The sequence below is a fragment of the Ambystoma mexicanum genome, chromosome 5q (genome assembly GCF_040938575.1).
Source record: "Ambystoma mexicanum isolate Mex_15411 chromosome 5q, UKY_AmexF1_1, whole genome shotgun sequence".
NCBI classification, from domain to species: Eukaryota; Metazoa; Chordata; class Amphibia; order Caudata; family Ambystomatidae; genus Ambystoma; species Ambystoma mexicanum.
In genome coordinates this window covers 1,319,956,548-1,319,975,220 of record NC_090933.1, presented here as the reverse complement: position 1 = coordinate 1,319,975,220, position 18,673 = coordinate 1,319,956,548, and the positions used below count along the sequence as shown (strand labels likewise).

General features: G+C 46.0%; 1 protein-coding gene across 2 annotated transcripts in view; it reads right to left on the bottom strand.

Moving 5' to 3' along the window:
* The window catches only part of LOC138498503 (zinc finger protein 432-like), a 103,889-nt gene extending 86,432 nt beyond the window's left edge, over positions 1 to 17,457 (bottom strand). Inside the window, exons 1-2 of one of the 2 annotated variants that reach the window (XM_069622271.1) lie at positions 17,300 to 17,457; positions 16,631 to 16,691 (exon numbers count right to left, since the gene is read on the bottom strand). The gene's annotated coding sequence lies outside the window, so the exon portion shown is untranslated. The remainder of the gene's footprint in view (positions 1 to 16,630; positions 16,692 to 17,299) is intronic. The other variant, XM_069622270.1, reaches the window with a different exon arrangement.
* Positions 17,458 to 18,673: the final 1,216 nt, after the last annotated feature.

The window sequence follows — 18,673 nt, the reverse complement described above, 5'->3', positions numbered from 1 at the left end:
GAGGGAATTTCCACTATTAGTGTGGTACATCAGAGCGGTACACATATACCAAGTGAATATGCAGATTTTGCTGATGTGTTTGACAAAGGTCAGGCAGAACAGCTGCCTCCACATAGGCAGTATAATTGTCCAATTGAATTAATTCCTGGAGCTAAAATTCCTACATGTCGAGTTTATTCTTTAACTCTCAAAGAAGATGTTATCTTGAAAGAATACATCGATAAAGCTCTTGATATGGGATTTATACGGCCATCTCAATCGCCGGCTGCTTCTCCTTTATTCTTTGTTCCAAAGAAGGAAGGAGAGCTAAGGCCTTGCATTGATTACAGGGCTATTAACGACATCACCATAAAGAATTAGTACCCTTTACCACTGATTAATGTTCTGTTAGATCAATTAGGAACTTCCAAGTATTTCTCTAAATTGGATTTACGCGGTGCTTACAATCTGGTTCGCATTCGCGAAGGAGACGAATGGAAGACCGCTTTTAAGACGCGGTACGGCCTTTATGAATATTTAGTGATGCCTTTTGGTCTTTGTAACGCTCCCGCCACATTTCAGTTCTTCATGAACGATATTTTTAAAGATATGATGGATCAATTTGTGGTGATTTACTTGGATGACATTTTGATATATTCATCATCTTTTCCAGAACATGTTAAACACGTCTTAGCTGTCTTACAAAGACTGAGAGAGAACAAACTTTTTGTTAAAGCCGAGAAATGTGTCTTTCATACACAAGAAGTGGAATTTCTGGGTTACGACATTACCAATCAAGGTGTTCGAATGAGTCGTTCCAAAGTGAAGGCCATATTGAACTGGCCTGTTCCACACAATGTCAAGTGATTACAGTCATTTCTAGGTTTTGCAAATTTTTATCGCAGATTTATTCGTTCTTTCTCCAAAACAGTGGCCCCATTGACAGCTTTAACTAGTTCTAAAATTCCATTCTGTTGGAACCAGAATGCCCAAGCTACTTTTGAGAGGTTAAAGGAAGCATTTACCACTGCACCTGTACTTCAACATCCTGATCCGGATGGTCAGTTTATTGTTGAAGCAGACGCCTCCAGTGTCGCTACAGGAGCTGTACTCTCGCAGGTTTGTGCAGAAACTAAGGAGGAGCATCCAGTTGCTTTCTTCTCACGCAAACTTACCCCATATGAACAAAACTATACTGTCACTGAGCGTGAATTACTTGCAATCAAGGATGCTTTCCAAGAATGGCAACATCATCTTCTTGGGGCAAAACATCAGGTGGTGGTGTATTCGGATCATAGAAATCTTCAGTCATTCAAAACTATGAAATGTCTTACAGCTAGACAGGCCAGATGGCATGTTTTATTTGCTCAATACGATTTTCAAATTACTTATCGCCCTGCCAGACAACATGTCAAGTCGGATGCTTTGTCTCGCATCAGTGAAGAGGTGAAAGAAGAATCATCGGTGCAAACTAAGTTGTTGGCAGATCACGTGATATGTAGTTGTTCTGCACAACCTTCCCTAAAAAACGAGTTACAGGAGTGGGTGAAACTAAATCCAAAATTGATTCAGGAATTGAATATTGAGATATACAATGGTTTGCCTTTTAAACAAGGAGTACTCTATCTACCAACTGGTACCACTCAGAACAAGGCCCTCAGTTGGGGTCATGATTCTTTGATTGCCGCCCATCCTGGACAGAAGAAGACTCTAGAGTTACTGAAAAGATGGTGTTGGTGGCCGTCTATAACACAAGATGTTATAAATTATGTTTCAACATGTTCGGTATGCAGTCAATGCAAGAACACTCCTGGCAAACCAGTGGGTTTACTCCAGTCTCTACCTGTTCCCAAAAAACCATGGGACATGATATCAATGGATTTTGTGGTTGAACTTCCAAGAAATAAAGGCTACGATACCATATGGGTGTTGGTGGACTACTTTACAAAATTGGCGCTTTGTATCCCCTCTATTGGTGTACCAACAGCTGCTGGTCTGGCTGATCTATTCATCCGGCATATATTCCGTTTTTTTGGTCTACCTTCAGTGATAATCACTGACAGGGGCTCACAATTTGCGTCACGTTTTTGGAGAGCACTAAATTCGGCATTACTAATTGATGACAGATTGTCTAGTGCTTATCACCCTCAAACGGATGGACAGACTGAGAGAGTCAATAGCACTATGGAACAATATCTGCGATGTTTGTGCCTGCAGTTTCAGTCAGATTGGCTCAATGTTCTGCCGGCAGCAGAATTCGCCTATAACAATTCCTATCATAGTGCCATAGGTACTTCACCTTTCTATGCTTTGTATGGGCAACACCCACAATCCATTCCTTTGGATTCCAGTTTGTCTTTGGATACTCCTGCAGCAGGACGTAATTTTAGAGATCTTAAGAGTCTACAGAAGAAAGTTAAGCAGCAATTGGAGCAAGCTAAAAAACGAGATAAGACCTATGCCGATGCTCATAGAATCCCTGCACCTGTCTACAAAGCAGGTATGAAGGTATGGCTGTCCACAAAAAACTTGAGGATACCCGGTAAAAAGAAATTGTTGCCTAAATACATCGGGCCATATGAAGTGCTCCATGTTATAAATTCGGCTGCTGTCCGTCTGGCTTTGCCACAACGGTGGCGAGTGCATCCTGTATTCCACGTGTCACTCATCAAACCGTGCTCGGATGCTACTAGATTGCCTATACGGCCTGTTGCTATTTCTGTGAAAGGGTCAGACGAATATGAAGTACAAGACATTCTGGACATGAGGTTACGGTCTGGGAAACCATATTATCTGGTGGATTGGAAAGGTTATGGTCCCGAGGATAGATCCTGGGAACCTCTGTCTAACATTCATGCTCCAGCTTTATTAAGGCGATTCCACTCGAAAAGGGGAGAGGCTGCTCCTTTGGGGGGTGGCACTGTCATGCCTGCTGGACATACCTCTGGACCAGGAACGACCTCTCCATACAAAATGAGTTACGCCCATAGAACCACTAGACCATTCTACTCAAAATGGAGGTTGTTCGATGCATTGCCCGGAAAACGACGTCTGCATTTTTCACGTCATTAAAATTCACGTGACTTAGGTCCGTCACGTGTATCACGGCAGTGCGTACATAAGCAGCGTGGAAACTCTGATCGCTGCTTCTGATTAAGTCAATTTTGGCGTTTTGGTAGCTGAACTCCGGACCTGCGTTCTCACATTCAATTCAGCAACTTCTTTGGCCTATTTTGAGCGTGTTTCCTACACACGCTAATTCCGGAGCTGCGGGTATCCTGTTCGCATGCCAAGTCTCCCTGCGGACGTTGTCTGCAAGCGCGGCTGTCTTGAGCTGCGTGAATCCTGTTCGCGTGCCAAATCTCCACGCGGACGCTGTCTGCAAGCACGGCTGTTCTGAGCTGCGTGAATCCTGTTCGCGTGCCAAGTCTCCACGTGGACGCTGTCTGCAAGCGCGGCTGTTCTGAGCTGCGTGAATCCTGTTCACATGCCAAGTCTCCACGCGGATGCTGTCTGCAAGCGCGGCTGTCCTGAGCTGCGTGAATCCTGTTCGCGTGCCAAATCTCCACGCGGAAGCTATCTGCAAACGCGGCTGTCCTGAGCTGCGTGAATCCTGTTCGCGTGCCAAATCTCCACGCGGACACTGTCTGCAAACGTGGCTGTCCTGAGCTCCGTGTATCCTGTTCGCGTGCTAAATATCTACACGCGGACGCTGTTTTCAAGCGCGGCTGGCCTGGCTGCGTGTATTCTATCGCGTGCTATCCTGCACGTGGTTTTCTGGACTATTTTTGAACCTTTGGTACCTGTGACAGTTAACAGGTGAAATTCTAATTTTTGTTCATCGTGGGAAAGGAAGTATTTCATGAACTATTGGAAGGTTATTGTGCACAGTACTTTGGACGCTATCCTGTGGTGCACCAACCCGGTATCTAGCGAGAGCCTCGTGCCGTTCGGGATAAGTGTCCCTTACTAATCTTCCCTTCCTTTGTCGTTTGTTCAACTCCTGGTTTTCTTCAAGGAACTTTTGTGGATTACTTCAGTTTTTGCCATAAGGTCAGTTCTGAATTAATGCTAATACTGTGTTATCTTAGTAATTCGATTGGGGCAGTTTCTTATGATACTTTATCTATCCTAGGCATACTTCCTACACAATTCCCACGCCTTTTCCAGTGATCCATCTCTCTGCCTGTTTCATCCAGTCAGAGAGTTGTATCATTTGGAAGGTCTAATTTGACCTGCCTACAATCAAGTCGTGTGAAAATAGGATCCGGAAGAGCCCTACCAAATTGTATCCTTTTTTGGTTACCGTATCCTTTTCAGTTGATACATTGGTGATTTATGACAGTTTTCACCACCTTCCCTATCTCTTTTTCATATAACTTAAAATCATACTTCATCTCATAGTTCTTCATACACAGTAGCCAAGGACTTTTCTATCCTTTTGACTCTTTCTTAAATCCTTCGATGTTCATTGGAATTTTTTTGGGTACGTTTTTGTTCAATGCAAGCTAGAAAACGTGATCAAGCCACAATAAAAGATATAATCTGGGACTTCAAAGAGTTTGCCACCAAGTTATGCTCACTTGCATATTCAATAAATGCATTTGACTTGTTTTCTAACACATAAGGGGTAGTATCAAACAGGACAATATCGTCTGCAAAGCATAGCCCATGTATTTTCAAGCCAGCCAATTTTGCAGGGTACATTTTGTAATCATCCCATATTTGCTCCATATCACAAAGATAAAGATTGAATAAGGTTGCAGCAAGATTGCACCCTTGCTTCACTCCTATTGCAGTAGTAATTGGAGAAGTAAGAGCCTCAGCTTTGGTGACTCTAACCTGAAAAGTGGTGTCAAGATGCAGCATCGCAAGCAATTGCACAATTCGTGGAGGAACCCCCAAATTAAGCATTTTCGTCCATAACATTTCTCTGATTATGGAGTCAAACGCACTAGTTAAATCTAGCGCTGCTACATATATAGGTCTGCTGGTATACATTCTACCACATACAACACTAATTTCTGCTGCTGCTGAGGACTATTGTTCACAAGAACGACCATCTATAACATACTATTCTCTCTACCTTCCTACCTCAACAGTGCATTGGGACTATTTTATATACTATTTTTCACAAGGGCAAACAAGTAGGGTTACCTATCTTTGCTGCCCAATTTCACATGTAATTGACGGCATATGATTTACAGTGAGGCGAGTGTGGGTATGTGTAAAAGAGAGAGATTATTCCTGAAAACAAAATATATTGGTTCCAAAATATCCAAGTTCCCCGCAGCAGCTGGTACCATAACAACAAGGTCAGGTTACTCTAGCCCAGGGGTCGCCAATCGGTCGATCGCGGGTGACTAGTAGCTCGCCTGAGCCTCTTCAGTCGCCCGCGCTGGAAATACTGAAAAAGAAACACGTTTTTAAGTTAAATATTTCAATGCTGTGTTTTTGCAGTTATTTTCCTTAACCAGGATCCGAACCCTGGACGTCCCAATTGCAGGCGGGGAGCTTGAATGCTGTGCCACATGGAGCTGCTTGTAAATACCTGACAGATGTCAGTATCACATTCCGCTTCTGCAGGCCGCCTGCAGTAACAGAGTTGGGCTTGTGCACTCCTGACACTGTCTTGCTTAAGCAAGCTGCTTTTGTTTGCCAGAGATGTCAGAGGGGTTGGGGCAGGATCAGAATCATTGTGACCACGCAATGAAAATATCACAGTAGCACTGCTGCTCTCCTGGAAATGTTCAAAATAATATTTTTAAAATGGTGCAATTTCTTTCATGTGGCTTCTTTCCAAACTCCACACTGTACATTTCCACTTTAAATCACTTCCATGACACAGGTACACCCACTTTTAGTACATTAAGCGAACCATAGACATGCTGTACAGTAGGAGCTTACCAGGGTAGCTCAGCAGGTTGACAGACCGATGCTGAGATGTTATATATACAAAACTAAATGCGGTACCATATCATATCATAAGTGGTTCAAGGCGCGACGAGGCAAGGGAGGGGGAAATAGAGAGAAGACAGACAATGATCCTACTAGGCCGGGTGTCATTCAGATCGCGCAAGTGCATGGGAAGGGGGAAGGAGGAAAGTGCAGGGGCGAGGGGAAGGGGACAGTGCAGTACATGGGATAATAAATAATCAGTAGCATCTGGCCAGCTGGTGGCAAGTGCAAGGGTAGTGCAGACATCAGGTGTTAGTGGTGGAACTGTTGGGGTACAAAACAGTCCCTAAGTGTGGGAGGTTGCCAGGAAGGCAGTGCAGGTGTGTGACTGAGGGGAGGGGGGCTGGGCTTGAGAGCAGGGGGGTTGCCAGGTGACCAGTGCAGGTGACCAGTGCAGTTTCAGTATCGGCCAGGAAGTCAGCAGGGGAGAGGAGGAGAAAAGGCAGAAGCAAAGAGAAAGGTTTTGAGGTGCTTCCGGAACCAGAGATGATTCTTCTCAAGTTTCAGGGAGACAGGGAGGCTGTTTCAGAGGGAGGCCCCAGCCGAGGAAAGAGATCTACCACCAACTCGTTGCTTGGAGAAGCGACTGAACCTGAGGGAGTTGGAGGCGGATGAGAGAAGAGCTCGAGAAGGAAGATATTTTGGAAGAGAGAGCTGAAGGTATTGAGGCCCCAGGCCCCAGAAGGCCTTGTGGACCATACAGAGGGTTGTGAACTTAATTCTCGCAACCACTGGGAGCCAGTGCAGAGATTTCTGTCCTGGAGGGATACGATCCTTGGGCTTGAGGCCAAGGACAAGTCTTGCAGTCCTGTTCTGGATGAGTTGCAGAGGGCGGAGAGTAGAAGCAGGCAGATTTAGAAAGAGGCTGTTACAATAGTCCAGCCTAGAGAGAACCAGAGCTCTGGAGACATTGAGCACCTGGGGGAAGGAGAGGAAAGGAAGAATGTCTCTGAGGAGGTGCAGCTTGTAGTGTGACTTCTTAGAGATGTCAGAGATGTGAGGAGAGAAGGAGAGTGTGGAGTCGAAGATGACCCGAGGTTTTTAGCCTCACAGGTGGGAGCAGGAGGAGGGCCAAGGGAGGCCAGCCAGAGAGTGACAGGAAAGGAGGGAGCAGGTGTTCCAATGAGGAGAATCTTGGTCTTACTTGCATTAAGGCAGAGATCATTGGCGGCACATCACTCCTGGGTGGCGGAGAGGCAGTCAGAGATGAGGGAGGGAGAAGAGGTGGCTGAGGGTAGCCTGAAAATGAGCTGAGTGTCATCCGCATAACACTGGAATCATAGAAAAAGTGCTATAAAATGTGTTTGGCCAGGGTATGGGTTGGGCTGGTTGCTTGCTTATATTCAGGATGGAGGTGGGGATATTTCTGCCCCTGTAGTGAAAATCAAAAGTTGGCACCCATGAACCCACAGTTTAATTTCCTAAAAACTGCTGTCAGCACAACAGAAGCATTTATTTGTGATTAACCAGTTTGACAAGCATATAACATCTTTATAAATATAACCTGTGCTAAAACACAGAGGGACACACAAATAACAGAGTATGTGTGGTGTCTGACAAAAAAAACATTTAAAAGAAAACTAGTGAACGCAAGCAGCATTTTTACAATTTGGAAATTACTTTTGTTTTTTTATGGAAGTGTGAAATGCACATTTGGAAAACAATAGTGTGCCTAGCATGTAGAAAGCCTGCATAAAACGCAAAGGAAGGGCACAAAAATTACAGGATATTTGTGTGGTAGTCCAACAAATATCTGTCTTTTTGAGACAGCTACTAATAAATAATAATGCAACAAAGAGGTTTTTGAAGTTCTTAATATAATTGTGAGGGCATATGTTATTCCATCTGTTTATAGAGAGGAAATAATTGGGCCCAAAAAATATTGGTAAAAATTCAGAGGTTTATAAATATCCCCACCCGATATCGCACGCTAGTAGCTCTCCACTGTTGGCCTCCACTACAAGTAGCTCTAGAAAACGGAAAGGTTGGAGACCCCTGCTCTAGCCTAAAACCAAGACCCTTAATGCTATATTTCACATAAAGCCTTTTTTTCTTTTTTATTTGTTTGTGGTTAATATAAACCTTTACAAAATGACTTACAGATAAAAATGTAAAGTTCATTAAGATAAATAAAAAAAACACACACACTTCACAATACAACGTTCACAATATGGAGAATATCAGATGTGAAATGAGATAATTTGAGTGAATGCATCCTATATCACAACGTTACAAGGAACATTAACAGATACTAAAACATATCACTAGTATTTCCAGATGTAAAGTGCACAAAGATACCAATGATTACAAAATTGATATTTCATTTTCAATCAGCTTTAAGAATTCAACTAATGCAATTAAGGCTCTCCCTTGACCAAGCATCATCCGATTCCACAGGGAATCCATACAATCAACATAGTCAATATCGACAAATCGCTTCAACTGGGTGGTTCTTGATTCTCTAAAGTAAGGACATTCCAATATGAGACGTTTTAGCGTTTCCTCTGGTTCAACACAATTTGGAAATCTGCAAGTCATAGTTTTACTGCTGTCCTTAGGTTCACCCCAGTGTAATGTCCTTTCCCACGTATGCAGTTGATTCATTTTAAAGCGCATAAAATGCATGTGTGAGATGTTACATGGAAAAATTGCTAAATAAGAACAACCACCATCCCTTTTTCGGGTAAACTTAGCGTATTCTTTATAAGTGCTAAACTTGGTGAGTTAATCCAAAATCCTGGACCAATCGCGTTCAAAACGTTTTTTTTTTTAACCTAACCAGGACGCAACTGTACATCGGACGTTTTGACCCCAATATCATCCAATGTTAGTAGCATCCTTGCATTAATGGCCATAAAATAATGTGAACTACAGCACTTTGACATTTGGTGTAAGTCGTGATAAAGGGAATTTCCAGATGGAACAAGAATTCTACTGTAATTAGAAAGTGCTCTCCAATCTCATCTGCATGAGAGTGATATTATTCCCAGCTCATGGCGAAAAATAACAGTTGGGGATGGAAGCAGAAAGATGAAGAGCAGATTTTAGTAGTCGCCCTTGTAAGGTATTGAGCTTTTGATCTAAATTAGGAAAACAGAACAGGAAGACTGAGGTGTGCCAGGTAACTGTAAGCGCTTGAGCAATTGTTATTGGAAAAATTGACCCTGTTTAAACTCAAAGGACAGGCTGCTGCACCCTGAGGGAACAAGCGGGCACCTCAAAACCACTTAACAAAACGAATAGAACACTGGGTATTCCAACATTTTGGATGCGCTGCCAAAACAATTAGTTAGAACAACTTGATAGTAAAAAGCCCTCATGCACAATCAATGTGCAATATATGTTACTAATAACACGTGAATGAAAAATTGCGAAATGTAATGTTCTTCACATCCAGTTTGTGATATCACATGACAGAGTGATGTGCCAACATGTGTTTCGACCTCTCTCGGTCTTCTTCAAGGCAAAACTCTGTTCAACAGTTATTGTGTACAATTTTTCAGTGCATATAAGAGTCCCCATTTATAAACCAGGACACATGAAATACAGAAAACACAACAAACAAGAATGTTGAAATATGGGGGTATACATTACCAGAAGAATTGGTAAATCAACATGTCATCGGCAGCACATGGAAAACATAATAAAATAATGAAAAAAATATAATAAAAATAACATATTACAACATTACAAACTCAAAAGATACACAACTTGTACAATAAATGTGCTGCCAGAATCGTGTGTCACCTATATCAGCACTATCCCACATAAAGTGAATATGATGTGTACGGAGATCTCCATGCACTATTTGCAATGGCTATCTATTCTATAATTCAATTTGTGCGTGCCACTGCCAGGGGCCAAAAGTCACCATTCAGCACCTTTCACCAAACCCAGTGGGTCAAAACTTATAACTGTGTCAAAGTGACCTCTGAAATATCAATGTAGAACCAATTGTCACAAACCGTGGAAGCTGGCGGTTGTGGCCCCGTTGGCGTATGAGCCGCCATTGAGTATGCCGCCATGTTCCCATGCACCGTAGTGTGACGGTCTAGCCTTTCTGGTTACGCCGTCGCAAGCCTTTTTCCTTACGTTCAACCCGGAAGCCGACGCGTTGCAACCCTTCGCGTTTAGGCTTTCGGATTAACACGCTGTTTTTCCTCGTGCTCTTGCTTGTTTTTCCTTCCTGTTTTCGACTTGCTTCTGCTCTGTCCTAGTGCTCCCCTCTCTCCTTCTGCCTGCTACCCCATTTTTTCTCCGTATTTGCTTACCTGTATTCCTCCAACTTACCTCCCACCGCCTTGTGCACGTTTGCTGGAACGACCAGGGGTCTCCTACATCGGAACATATGTATTCCTCCGGATCTCCTCTACAATCCATCAAGACAGGGGTTTTTTATGCCGTAAGGCTTTTTCCCCGGACCGGTCTGCTGCGGAAGGAGTGCCCCTCCTGGACCTCCTTTCAAAGGGTCAGGGTGGCTTCCTCTCGCGGCCGACCTTATCTGCACAGCAAAGAAAAAACTTTATGGCGAAAGAGGTTCGGAGCAAAACCGGAATCTGAATCAGGTGAGGAGGAGGAGTGGGAGCGGGGTGACCAGGAATTGGAGCCATCACAAACCGGGCCTGATAGATTGCAACGCCAAAGTGTACCAATGGCCACCCCCGAACAGATCCAAGAACTTGTTACTGCAGTTCAGGCTATGAACGTAGAACTACAGAATGTTAAAGCTGACAACACCGCTCTAAGACAGCTGATCGCTACCCGAGAGACTCGTGAGATCGACTTATCTCCTATGACCTTGTCTTCAGGCAAATTTGACGGGAGCCCCAAGAAGTTGAAAGAATTTATGGAAGCATGCTCCATTTATTTCGCATTTCGCCCCCAGACCTTTTCTTCTGATCATACCAAGGTCGGATTTATGGTATCCAACATGACTGGAAATGCCCTAGCCTGGGCAACACCGCAAGTCCTAAACAATGATCCCGTCACCCACGATTATGGGGCTTTTTTGAACCGGCTTAGGCAAACCTTTGAGCAGACCGAAATCACGCATGTAGCAGCCGAAGAACTCCTAGACGTTCAGCAAGGCTCTAGTGATTTACTCACGTACATTTCAACTTTCAAGAGACTTGCCACCGAAGCAGGTTGGCCAGAACGGGCTCAATATACCATATTTCGTCGTGGTCTCAAGGAAGAAATCAAGGACGAACTAGCCCGCATAGCCCGACCTACCACCTTATCGGATTTGATGTCTCTTGTGCTCCAGATTGATTACCGGCTGAATGAACGAAGGGTAGAACGAAGGAAGCATAAGCCCCCCGTGCCCCACACTCCTGGTGCCTCCTCCCTGCCTACGTTGCCATCCCGAAGTAAAATGGAAGAACCAATGCAGATAGGGGTGGCCCGAGCGCCCTTAACTTCAGATGAGAGAAGAAGACGGAGAGAGTTGGGCCTCTGTATGTATTGTGGGTCAAATTCTCACCTGCTTCGTAGCAGTCCGGATGTACCCCCTAGGAGACCGGGAAACGATCTACCTCGGAACTAATGGGGACGAGTCTCCGAGGTCTAACTCCAAGTCCCTATGTCACGGTAACCATATCCTCGCCCACTGACACCATGGACTCGCGTCTCATGGTGGTGGCTATCCGACTGGAAACTCCAACCTCAGTACTCCATACCATGGCACTTTTGGATAGCGGTGCCGCGGGAATTTTTATGGACACCCAGTGGGCACACCAACAAGGGCTCACCCTGCTGAAGCGGGAAGACATCCAAAAGGTGGAAGGTGTAGACGGATCACCCTTGTCTTCAGGTCCCATAACCCACTCTACTGAACTTCTCAAGGTACTTATACTTCAACACATGGAACAATTACAGTTTGATCTTATCCGGGCCGCCCATTTCCCCATCATCCTGGGTATCCCCTGGTTTAGGAAACACAATCCAGCCATCGATTGGACCCGGAACACTATGGCCTTTGAGTCTGAATACTGTAGACAAAATTGTTTGTCGCGGATACCTAAAGAGACTGTGCAGATCCTGACTCCCGAACGCAAAGAAGTATGTGACATTTGTAGTATACCCCCTGATTTGGCTGACTTCCGGGAAGTCTTTAGAGATAATCCAATTTTGGAATTACCCCCTCATCATCCGGAGGATTGTGCCATAGAGTTGGTACCAGATGCCTTAGTGCCTTTCGGGCGCATGTTTCCGTTATCCATCACAGAAAAGAAGGTCCTACGCACCTACCTGGATTCCCATCTAACCAATGGGCTCATCCAGCCTTCAAGATCCCCAGCTGGAGCCCCTCTTTTTTTCATACAGAAACGTGATTCATCTGAGCTACGGCCTTGTATCGATTATAGGGGCCTTAATAGGGTCACCGTTCGTGATCGCTATCCTATGCCCCTGATCTCCGACATTTTGGAGGCCGTTCAAGGAGCTACCATCTTTTCGAAATTAGATCTACGGAGTGCCTACCATCTTCTACGCATAAGAGCAGGGGATGAATGGAAAACCGCATTCAGAACTCCTTTTGGTTTGTTTGAGTACAAAGTCATGCCATTCGGGTTAGTCAACACCCCGGCGATTTTTCAACGGTTTATGGACCGCCTGTTTTCTGATCTGTTGTATGTGAACACTATTGTCTACCTCGATGACATCTTGGTATTTTCGTCTTCTCCCCAAGAACATGCCCAGCATCTGAAGATTGTTCTCCTTCGTCTTCAATCTCAACACCTCCTGGTCAAACCCGAGAAGTGTGTCTTTAAGACCTCCTCTGTTCCTTACTTAGGTTACATCCTCTCCCAAGAAGGCATATCGATGGATCCCAGGAAGGTGACGGCCATCTTGGAATGGCCCGCTCCATCCTCCCAGAAGGATGTACAAAGGTTTTTGGGTCTGGCTAATTTTTACAGGAAATTCATCAGACAATTTTCCCGAATTGTTCTACCTATCACAGCTTTACTCAAGAAAGAGTAAACTTCCAGAAACTTTGTCTGGACTGACCAAGCCAACCAAGCTTTCCAGAGTTTAAAGAAGATGTTCTGTACTGCTCCTGTCCTGCATCAGCCAGACCAGACCCGAACTTTTATAGTTGAAGCTGATGCCTCTGCAAGTGCTTTGGGAGCCGTACTCTTACAATCTAAGGACGGAGAAGAACACCCTGTGGCCTATCTCTCCAAGACCCTGTCAGCAAGCCAAAGAAATTACTCAGTAATTGAAAAGGAATTGTTGGCCCTTAAGACTGCGTGTGAAGAATGGAGACATCTGTTACAAGGAAGTGCCCATCCGGTTATACTGCGCACTGACCATAAGAACTTGCAGGTGCTCAGGAACATGGAATGTGTCAATTCCAGACAGGCACGCTGGGCCCATTTTTTCAGCCAATATGATTTTTCTATCACGTACATTCCTGGCACCCAAAACAGTCTAGCAGATGCGTTGTCCAGGCGAGACTCACATGCCGCTCAGTTGGCTCCGCCATTAGAGTACATGTTTCCCCGTAACCGGGTGGTGGGGGTTATTGCCTCCTTCCTCCAGGATGTCAGATCTGTTACCACCCCGGAGCTGGAAAATAGGGTGCCCCTCAACCTGCGGAGACGGGTTAGATGGTCTGAAGGTCTTTTATTCATTGACCGGAGGCTATGCATCCCTTCCGAGCCTTTACAACAAAGGATCCTGAAATGGGGTCATGACCACGTTACTTCTGGGCATAGAGGCATACGAGGTACTTTTGACTTGATATCCCGTTCTTTCTTCTGGCCCTCTCTCACTCAAGACGTTAAGAGGTATTGCCGCACCTGTCAGGTTTGTGCCAAGAGTAAAAATCCCACTCATAAACCTTATGGCTTGCTAGTGCAATCAGAGGCACCTGTTCGTCCCTGGTCTCAGATTTCGACAGACTTCATAGTCGACTTACCTCCGTCCCAAGGGTTCTCTTGTTTGATGGTTACGGTGGATTCTTTCTCGAAACTGGCTCACTTCACTCCGCTTCCAGGAGTCCCATCCGCATCGGAGATGGCAGAGGTATTTCTTAAGGAGATATTTAGGTTACACGGTCTGCCTGATAAAATAATATCCGATCGAGGTAGCCAGTTTACTTCCCATTTCTGGGGGGCCTTATGTCAGCGGTTAGGTATCGAGCGGGCACTCTCCTCTGGTTTCCACCCTCAAACTAATGGCCAAACCGAAAGACTCAATGCCTCCCTTGAGCAGTATCTTGGGTGTTATACCAATAGCTTGCAGGACAACTGGGTTGCATTATTATCGACAGCAGAATTCGCATATAACAATGCCATACATACTGCCACGGGCCTTGGCCCTTTTTTCTGCACTTACGGAATGCATCCTCGTGGCATTCTTCCTGTTTGTAATCCCCCTTCCACAATCCCTACCATAGAATCCACTTTGGCAGACATAGCCTTAGCCCACAAGGTTGCTCAGCAGAACTTACTTTTGTCTAGAAGGAGATACAAGGGACAGGCTGATCGATCTCGAACCCCCTGTCCCGATTGGAAGGAAGGGGATCGGGTATGGCTATCTACTAAGTTCCTACCTCGGTGGCTCCATCCATCCAAATTATCTCCTAGGTATTTGGGACCTTTCAAGATTTCTAGGAGGGTTAATCCCGTGTCATATAAATTGCTGCTTCCCAAGAGTATGCATCGCATACACCCGGTTTTTCATTCCTCCCTCCTTCGTCCGGTGGATCCAGACACCCCTTCTATTAGTAAGAAAGGGATACCGGATTTTGTGCCATCCTCCCCAGAGGAGTATGAGGTATCGGCCATAGTAGATTCCAGATACAGAAGGGGCCGGCTGGAGTATTTAGTATCCTGGAAAGGTTATCCTCGTTCCGAGGATTCTTGGGAGCCTGTCTCCCACATTCATGCCCCTATTCTCACCCGACGCTTCCATAGACTCCATCCGGGTAAACCTGGTGGTATAGGTATGGGAGGGGGGTATACTGTCACAAACCGTGGAAGCTGGCGGTTGTGGCCCCGTTGGCGTATGAGCCGCCATTGAGTATGCCGCCACGTTCCCATGCACCGTAGTGTGATGGTCTAGCCTTTCTGGTTACGCCGTCGCAAGCCTTTTTCCTTACGTTCAACCCGGAAGCCGACGCATTGCAACCCTTCGCGTTTAGGCTTTCGGGTTAACACGCTGTTTTTCCTCGTGCTCTTGCTTGTTTTTCCTTCCTGTTTTCGACTTGCTTCTGCTCTGTCCTAGTGCTCCCCTCTCTCCTTCTGCCTGCTACCCCATTTTTTCTCCGTATTTGCTTACCTGTATTCCTCCAACTTACCTCCCACCGCCTTGTGCACGTTTGCTGGAACGACCAGGGGTCTCCTACATCGGAACATACGTATTCCTCCGGATCTCCTCTACAATCCATCAAGACAGGGGTTTTTTATGCCGTAAGGCTTTTTCCCCGGACCGGTCTGCTGCGGAAGGAGTGCCCCTCCTGGACCTCCTTTCAAAGGGTCAGGGTGGCTTCCTCTCGCGGCCGACCTTATCTGCACAGCAAAGAAAAAACTTTATGGTGAAAGAGGTTCGGAGCAAAACCGGAATCTGAATCAGGTGAGGAGGAGGAGTGGGAGCGGGGTGACCAGGAATTGGAGCCATCACAAACCGGGCCTGATACCAATTCAAACTGGTGAGCACAAAATGGTTCCAACACCACACCAATATCGTGCAAAATTGCCAAATGGAATTTAACAAGTTACCGTTTGTTTAGGATTCCACTATTTGGGTGTCTAACAATGCCAGTGGATCATTATTTCCAATAACTGGTGACAATAAGTTAATAAATAAGGGATACAGATGATTTCAGGAGCCTGTAATACTCTGATCACCTGAACGTGTAAGCGAGCATGTCACTGTCCTTGACTCACCTCCCTTCACAAGCGTGAAAATCGGGCTTCCTTTTCAGTCACCTCTTGCTGATGCCCCTCTAGCGGGTGGACAGGCAAGGGGAGGGTGGGTCGGTCATACTTCCGCACTCCATACCATCCTTTCCATCGACTCTACCTCATGCTCTCAATTCCACTCCAGAATGCTCCCTCATTCATGTCTAGACACGAAACAACACCTAGATAGATGTCCAAGTGCATATCCGGTGTTCTGTTGCTCCCCAGGTGATCTGGAAGGAGAACAACCAAACACGACTTGTAGCTACCAATGTGCCTATTTAATTCACTTGTAGAACTCCACTCCTCCACCCCTATAGCAAAGTGCTGTGATCCACCATACAGGTCCAATAGCAAATTATTAATTAATAGGAAGGCACAGGGGAATGTATTAACATAAAATAATAGGTGTATTTGTAGAGTGCAGCCCCCCGCCTCCCACTGGTGCATTTTGGTGTTATAGACAGAAGCTAACAGATGTTCATTGTTACACAACTCAGCGGTACTCATTCTGTTAATCTTGGATGGATGCAGGGCTGGGTGGACCAGTGACTATGAGGACACACACATGGATCCTTCTAGATAATGTATTAGTCCACTGGGCCACACACATGGACCCTAAACCTGGATCTGGACACCACCTCCAGGATGAGGCAGCAGAGAGAAATGGAGACAAGACAGGAGAGATGGGGACATGAATGGTCCAGGAACGCAGGGCGGGAGACAGGCTATCTCAGAAGCATAGAGCAACCTGTGCAGAGAAACAAACTACAGCAGTTATTTACCTTTCGGTGCCTCTGCTTCTTACGTTGTGCAGAGTAGGATGACACAATAGTGTGTGTAGATCTAGAAATGGAAGACATTCTTACGTTATTAATTAAATACTACAAACACAAGACATCTGCTCTCCCCACCAGTAATGCATCCTCCATCACGTACACAGACAGGATTAACTGGAGGTTTATGAAGAACAAGCAGAGACAACTTAACACGTGGCCAAAAAAGAGGATTGCTTTCTCACCAAGAGGATTATGTTCCCTCACCCTGTCTCCATTTCTGCCCACTCCCCAATACTCATGGGTCCTTCCTGTCCTCCACTGCACCCTGCAACATTGTGTTTTACAACAGTTCTAGTAAAACTGAAGAAAATGGATTTAAATGACCACATTAGTGTGTCATTATCCCATTCAGCCTGCACCTTCATGCAGCCTCCCCTTCACTGGTCACACCTCTTAAACAGGATCCTACAAGCATTCATTGGCAGACCCAGATCCCTGTCAAACCGGGCTTTACATCCCAGTCTATTGAAATAAATTATCCCTTTCAAACACGTGAGAGATTATAAAGCAGTGCAAGGCTACACTGGCTTGATATCGGGAAGGCCCAAGTTCGAGTCGCCAGTAGGGATGCATTTAAAAAGAAAGTACTCTTTAAAAAAAAAAGGAACGTCGTACTCTTTGGTTCCAGCCCACTTCCACTGCTGGATGTATTTCACATTGAAAACGTAGTATTTGATGTCCCAGGAAGACGAAATGAAGCCCATCCCCCGCTCGGGACCACCTCGGAGAGCGACTGCTGATTGGCCGAGATAAAGATCTGCATCGGCAAAGCCGAAGAAAAACATGCGCACTGCTCAGATACTGATTCCCGGAGCATGCGCAGTGCTGAAATACAATCCCCAAAGCAAGCGCAGTAAAAGCACGATGAGCTGGGCACACGTGACTCGTGGATCAAACTGCGCATGCTCAAGGATTAATGTCTTACGCAGAGGTGTCAACATGCCTGGCTCTGAGACAGCAAAACCATGTGCTGAGCGCTGAGAGAGAAGCACCAGAGTAAACGCATGAAAAGGAACACACTGCGCATGCTCAATGATCTTCCATGGCACATGCTGGGACTGAGAGAGAATCCCCAAAGTATAGGCAGGAAAGGGAACAAACTGCTCATACTTAATGATCAGCCATGGCACATGCTTGTTAACCAGTAGGAGCACCTTGGGCTGTCTCGCAATCACACACACGCCTACCGATAAGGTCCCGGCAGCAACTGTCATTCCGGACGCATTTATTATAAATGCTCATGCGTGAGCCGAAACGAGGCTCGCGCATGCGCACATGTTCATTACTCCGTAACATCCCTCCTTTTCTTTAAACAGAAACCAAACAATACAGACGCAACGTGAGTCGCCTAACTCTGGCTGGGGCCGTCTCAGTCACCTGAGTCCATGATGTAGTCTTTGAATGGAGCTGGAGGTTGTCGACCATGTCTGGCCGGCTACCGACTGCTACTCCCGAAGGTCGGCAGTGGCGGTGGTCCTCACTGGGTCCAGGTTCCCCTGCTCTCTCTGCCTCTGGCGGCTCTTCCCTTGCTCCCGGCTCAGGTGCCTCTTCCGGCGGCCTTTCCTCCTGACCAGAGTCCACCTGTTTGAAGAACGACTTGTTCCTGGTTACCGCCCCTCTCCCATTGGCAGCGGTTACCATTGAACCTCTCACGTGTGTCACTCTCCAGGGTTGAGGCTCGTATGTGAGCGACAGTTTCTCCTCGGGATGGCAGTTCATCACCAGCACGGTATCGCCCACCGACACTTCCTTCTCCTGTAGGTGTCTCCTCTCGCTCTCCTCATTCCTGGCCATTCTTTCTTGTCTTACCCTTGTGTCATCGATCACTCCTGGTGCTCTCCCCTCAAGTTCAGGGAGGAGACCTCTTGGGCATCGCCTGAACAGGACCTCCGCTGGGGAAACCCCAGTGGACTGATGGGGGGTTGTTCTGTACTCACGCAAGAACTCAATCAAGTTTCTCCTTAGTTCCCCCCTCCATTTGCAGAGATC